We start from the raw sequence: 6,911 nt of genomic DNA, 5'->3' as shown, positions 1-6,911 counted from the left end.
TGGACAAATAATCTATGCTTTCAAAACAGTAAAATGAGAGGTGACAGTGGATGACTCCAAATTTGGAGTCTGTTGTTTTTCTTATTGCGGCAAGGGTACAGATGCAAAGCATAACTTTCTGTGAGAAGCCGATCAAAACAGCTCCCGAGATTGGACTCGACGATATGATTGCCTCAAGTTCAGTGCTGAAACCAGTCTTTCGTCAAAGGATCCAACTCAAAACCAAGAGAAAGTCAAGAAACACCCGCTTAAGTTCTTTATAGCTTTTATAGGTAAGTAATAAAAAAAACTTCTACTATTTGCACACCAGGAATGCACCAAACACATCCGACAACCTCGAAAAGGTTTTATACTTTTCTGCAGGAATTAAAATTATAGCCCACGTCTGGTAACGTTCATTTGTATCAATTCAATCCTAAAGCACATTCTTAAGTATTCATTGCAATGCAAGTTGCAACCCTCAGTATTTTATAACATCTTTCCACTATGCTTTTGACATCCATCTCCTGCACCACTCATCCAGGGTTTACATAAGATCTACGACTTTTTATCTCTAACTTCTAAGAAGTCTCGAGTGTGATAAGACCTGGTTTCGGGTGCACTTTCCGGACAAGAACCCCACTGCTCCTTGCACTTCTTCATCCTGCAGTCATGAGCAGGCTTCAAATCTACCCTGTAATCAACGTAGGAGGCCTGGGAATCAGAGAATGAAAAGTTTTTTTAGAGTGATTCAGCCTATAGGATCTTCAGGAGGATATCTTACGACCTTGACAAAACCGGAAAAGGCAACGTCATCAGAAGTCGCCCATCCCAACGAAATAGATACGGCATCAATCTGAAACGGCAAGTCTATTTTTTAGAAAAATAGACTTGCCGTTTGAACTAGCTCGCTCTACGATGACAACCCGGAGACATTGTTTCCGAGATTGCTGTTTAAGAAAAAGCCGGTTTACCTTGCGTGTGTTAGAGTTTATTGCCCTTACAGTGCCGTTTTCTCAGATACGGTGCTTATTCATGCAAGGGCAGTGTTTGATCAGGGGCAACCCTTATCTCGTACCCAAATCCTACTAGATAACAAGGCCATACGAAGTCTGGGTATGAGATTAGGACAGCCCTTAACCGAGAAAATAAGGAACTTCCCCAAAATTTAGTAGAGCACCAACCTTTAGAGGTTAGGACTCGGGTGAAGATTATAGATCTCCTCCTTCGAAAAGCTACAGGTACTGTAAAGCACCTTCCTAAGAAGCTGCTTTTCGTTTCGGTTTAATGATTACTTATCAGATTCTCTCACTGAACATGCGCAGAGAGTAAGATGAAAAGCAAATTCTATAAGTTACCTTCAAGTCACACACATCAGTAGCCTCGCAGTCAAACTGAACGTGCTGTTAAAAAAAGGGGCCAGAAGGATTCATCAAATATTTATGCACTGGCCTACGGTAAGGCTAACATTTATGAAAAAATCCCAGACAGAGAGGGGTAACCGACTCGTTTCGACTGCGAGTTGTTCGCCAATGTCTCATCGGTCGCTTCGCTAACATATTACGGCAGAACTTGATCAACTTTCATTGGACTGAAAAGTCATAGAAGAGTTACTTCGTTTCAATACAAACTTAAAGACAAGGGGATGGAAGCAGGGGGGCATTTATAAGTCTTTCTGAATCTGGAGGGCCTAAAGCTTGCCATCGCTCATTCTGAGATTCAGTGGGTAATAAGCTAGAGAAGAAACTCCATCATATGCTTCACTTACCTCATTACAACCCTCTCCTTTGCAAATGCACCAAGTTGGAGTGTCAAGGGAACATCTCTGTTTTCCATCATTAACATCACTGTAATCACCTGCGTGAGTCGTTGTGAATAAATAACAGTTAGGCCAGGAACAACTATAAGATCACATATGCAAGCTTTCAAAAAACCATCGTGGGCTTGTTTTGACAAAAAAAATAACACTAAAAATGACAAAAATACTCAGACCAAAAGTATTTGACAATTGCTCACCGTTGTTTTATAATGATGATCGCCGTTGAATGAAAAAATTGGGACCTTGAGGGCAAGATTCAATTTGAGTCGATTGGCGTGAAGTGAATAAATGTAATTTTTCCATTTTAGCATAATCAATTAAAAAAATAAACCTGTTGACTTCTTCTAAGCCCGTCCGGTTGTAGAAAAGAAGTTAACCCTTTAACTCCCAGATCAAATTTGTAACTCTCTTTACTGTCAATTGTGCAATTCTTATAATGTCAGTTCAGAGATTTTAGTATTGGATCAACTAATTATCCCCAAATTGATATTTTCCTTTATTCTCATCATTTATCTGGTTGATATTGTATTGGTATTGTACGGAGAAATTCTGTCTTGGTCACTCATGGGAGTTAAAGGGTTAAGAGGCGACAGCTAAGACCCAATGTTTTCGCTCCAACATCTTGACCAACTCTGAAAATAAAAGGTTTCTCAGCGTTAAACACGCTTATCTTAATCTCAATGGGCATCTTCACTAGTCCGTCTTTAATCTCTCTGTCTATGAAGGCTTCAAGAAAAACACACTACTTAGGTACAAAATGTATTAAATTATGTTGTCATGCAAGCCCTGGAAGAAAACATTTAATCCATCAAAGCAACGAAAGTTAAATCTCATTTTGAGTGAATTTTTCTAAAACATTCTATTTAGAAAATGTTCAATTTTTCAATTTTATTTTCTATTTTGTTTTCTATTATGTTTTATTTTCTATTTGTCAACTTCATGTTTTATTCTGTTTTTCACCCTTGAGACTTGGGAATTGTGCCCTTTTACTTTCATGCTTCTTGATAGGAGTTTCTTTTGAATTGTCTGCTACTGACTCGTACGTCGTTGGCACAAAGGTAAAGTTTGCCCTATAGAGAAATATCAGTCTTCCTAGATGACACTGTCGGATTAATGACCATTAATATACTTCGAAAGGATCGTGCGAGTTGAGGGCAAATGAGGGTTTCTACCTTAGATATTACACTCCTTGCCATTCATTTCCTAAATACATATTTCATCCTCTGCTGGAAGATCTCTTCGCAAAATTTTTGCTTTCCTGTTTCAGGTTAGAGAAACTCACCTTAAAGAAGACGCAGGAAAAGGAGAAAAGAAACTTCCTATAAAGAGTAAAATTTCGTAAATAGTTAGACAGCCCACTTTTAGGCCAAGTAAGATGACTAAGAATAACTACATCGATGAAAAACAGGTTTATGAAACTGTGGGAATTTTGTGTTATTTTAAATAGTTAATTTCGGAAAAAGGATCGATAGATCGTCAATTTTACTTGATAGTCACCTACAAATCGCTTCAAACATCTTTGAAAAATTTGTTTAAGAGTTTCGATTTCACAATTACTGATGACATTCCATTTTCTTAGGCAAAAAGTAATTGACAGCGGAGGATAAATAATTATTGTTTAATCAATTAGTTTTAATTTTTTGAAAAACGAGAGAACTCTACTGGTTGAGTCTTGTAATTGTCCGCAATTTTACTTCAAATGCTCGCTTACAAATTTTTCATACTCAAAATTTTATTTAAAAGTGATTTGACTATAGCGCTCTTAAAAACAGTGTGGAGAACTTGATGTCAGGTTGTAAAGGATAAGGAACCTCGTGACGTATCCCAGATTTTGTCATTTCAATCACGTTATTCCGTGAAACAGTAGGAACTGAATAAATCATGAGTAACCGCTGAACCAGCGATGTAACAGAGCATTTTATTCATAAACAAGATTCACATAGCTATGCATACACTATACTCACTCCACGTAATCGGAGCTTTTAAAATTAAACAGGAAACATTAATCTTCCATCTCGTTTTAAAAGCTGCAAGATTTTGAAATTCTTGTCGTTGTTGTTTCAAACAGCCAAGATGCGTTTTCAACAGGATCCGGTTCCAAAACACCTGCACTGGTAAGATTTTTTGCTCTGCCTACAAGTGCTGGGACAGAGCCGACAACGTCCACCAGAGTAACCCAGCTCTCTACAACTGCGAATTAAAATGAAACCCTTTATGACAATCTTAAATCTTGTAACACAGCCTCATTTCAGGACTGTGTCCACTGGACAGGCACACTGAATAGCTCAGTTACACCAAAGGGCATCTAGCTGTGCTCTGTGTGACTAGTGTTAATCATACCCTTTTGTATCTTCGCTTAGTTGAACCTGGCTTCAAGTTGTCTATATATTTAGGTTTTTTTGTTCAGCTTTGACCATTTCTTCAGATCATGGTTCTACTTTTCAGTACTTGTGGCTAATTTCTACTCTGACTAGCTTGTTGTTTATATTTTGGTCTAGTCAGGCCTGCTCACGATGACATCAAGTTTCAAACTAAGAATTTGTGAATCAATATTTACCGATCATTGCAGGTCTTCCACAATCTTCCTGTACCCCAGCTACTCCATTTCGAACACCTGCTCCATGTTTTATAGCAGTTACCTAGAAATTCAATCGTCAAACATTCACAATCATGACTCCGTGTGTTCACTCTGTGTGTTCACATGTAATTTACATGTGCAGTCTTGACTAGCTGATTCGCTTGCTTTGTCTAGCTCTAATTCAGGCTGCTTATAAATCAGTAATCGAACAATGGAAACTTTTTCGTAAAAGGCCAAAGTGATTTTAAGGCGGTTTCGAACCGTACTGATAACCAATCGATGTTTTCTGATCATTGCAGTTCCTCCACAGTTTTTCAGTGAGCCACCGACCCTATCGAGAAAACCTGATCCGTGATTTAAAGCAAGTAACTAAAATGAAATCAGCAAATATATGTAGTCATGACTCAGCGAGTGCATCTTGAAACAGAATCGAAAAAGTAATTTCAAACTCCACTGCAGTCCAAGTCAACTCTTATTTACTGTTCTGCATCCAAAAAACATGAAACCATCCTTGATCTGTACACAAGTACATTAAACCTTCCTTGATCTGCAATCACAAACATTAAACCTTCCTTGATATGTACACAAAAACATTAAACTTTCCTTGATCTGACAAAAAAAGCATCAAACCTACCTTCGATTTGCAATTAAAAACACGAAACCTTCCTTGATCTGTGTACAAAAACAGTTAACCTTCCTTGATCTGTACACAAAAACATTAAACTTTCCTTGATCTGACAAAAAAAGCATTAAGCCTTCCTTAGTTTGCAATTACAAACACGAAGCTTTCCTCGATCTCTACACAAAAACATTAAAGCTTCCTTGACTTGCGATCACAAACATTAAACCTTCCTTGATCTGTACACAAGAACATTAAACATTCCTTGAGAGCTACACTCACAAACATGAAGCCTCCCTTGATTTGCACTCACCAACTTGAAAGCTAAAGCTGCTGGATACATACTCCGAAGGGTAAGTGTTTTATCATTAAATTGAAAGTGTAAAATAGACTTTCGGACTGTGGAAAATTCGTTAAAAAAGTGTTACCTTCAACCACCGAAGTATTCAAAATGGTGACAGCAACAATAGTCAACACAAGGAAGTAGTAACCGTGACGAAAAGCCTACGGAAAAATGATAAATTATATTACGAGTAAGCTTCGATTCTATTATAACCATTGGTACTTCATAAACCTTGTAGCTGATTTCTATCCGAGCTCCCCACAAATAACTAAAACTAGCGTGTGACCGGATCATGTGCCGCTAAAAAATATGTGGAAAAAGGTTGTAAGGTGACACTGAGTCGTATTTCGTACCATATTGTTTTCCTATTGTTTGTTGTCCGGTGTCGCTGGTCTTGAGCTGGATGAAAAATCGATTGAACTGTTGTTATACTGCTGCAAGGTAACAAAGGAAACGCACAGTCCTTTCGAGATAGGTTCCCCATACATATTCATGTTTGCGTTACTCATCTTATCACGCTCATTCCATGCACGATTAGGCGCTGAACCAATGAATTGTGATGCCCTGTGATTTAAGTGAATTGTGGCGATGCATTAAGATAGTAACTCGAGTTTCAATATTTTTATTATCAAAGTAGCTTCGAGTTTGTGTTCATGGAGACCGTGTTTTAGCGTAGCCCATTTCATTTCCTGATGATATCTCTTCCATTTATTGACTGATTTCTATTTCAGGGGGCTTTCGAAAACACAGAAAAAATCTTGAATCCAAACGTTTTTGTGCTAAGAAAGGAGCGAAAGTACAAAGGTTTAAATGCATCATAAATCAAACAACATAAAACGTTCCTAGGCTAATTGAAGGTAAATAAAAAGCTAAACTCCAAAGGAAAGGGCGAGAATATTTTTTTATGGTGTGGTCGACGATCCTTATAAAAGATCTGTGGTGAATTTCTCACATCATTAAGAAATTTCAAACAGTTTTAGCATCGAAAAAGTCATAATAGAAACGTAACCACAGCGGGAAAGGAAAATTGAATAATAAGACAATGAAAACACCAACTCATTGCGGTGGGTGACCTTAACGATGTTAAATGACAATTGTTTCAGTTGTGCATGTCTCAGGTTGGAAAGAGTTCGATCCTACTTTACTTTCGACCATCGATCAGCCGAGAATTGCTTGTACCTCTTCCATTTATTAAACTGTATTGATGATCCATAAATGTTATCGAAATGTTAGTCTCGCTCGTGAATAAATCTCTCTCTTCGAGTCTTTCATAGCTTTAAAGTTTGCATGGAGAGTTCGGCACGAGGGAGCTGTTTGGTTTGAAAAGAGTGCGCGACGCGAAGGGGTGTTTTTTTGGGAACTTTTGTTCGAGAAGAACAGGTCTTGCTGGATATCTAATCTCTCTCCTGAAACCTACATTTTCACACCGAAGTCAAACAATCTACGTGAAGTGCATACAGCAGTTCCCATATTTTTTTGGTTGTTTTAGCAGAGCACGAGCGCTACGACTTTTCATTGTTTTAAGTCGAGCGCGTTACACTTGAAAACATGATAATAACCTCGTGTTATGACG

At 38.0% G+C, this 6,911-nt stretch overlaps 1 long non-coding RNA gene across 1 annotated transcript; it reads right to left on the bottom strand.

Moving 5' to 3' along the window:
• Positions 1-334: 334 nt before the first annotated feature.
• On the bottom strand, positions 335-3,881 carry LOC131791340 (uncharacterized). Its single transcript, XR_010717958.1, has 5 exons — positions 3,763-3,881; positions 3,081-3,117; positions 1,748-2,430; positions 1,338-1,382; positions 335-693 (listed from the first exon to the last, which is right to left on the bottom strand). It is a non-coding gene; the product is annotated as an uncharacterized lncRNA (long non-coding RNA).
• Positions 3,882-6,911: the final 3,030 nt, after the last annotated feature.

Source organism: Pocillopora verrucosa, chromosome 6 (genome assembly GCF_036669915.1).
Source record: "Pocillopora verrucosa isolate sample1 chromosome 6, ASM3666991v2, whole genome shotgun sequence".
Classification (NCBI taxonomy): domain Eukaryota; kingdom Metazoa; phylum Cnidaria; class Anthozoa; order Scleractinia; family Pocilloporidae; genus Pocillopora; species Pocillopora verrucosa.
This window is presented reverse-complemented; position numbering and strand designations above follow the sequence as displayed.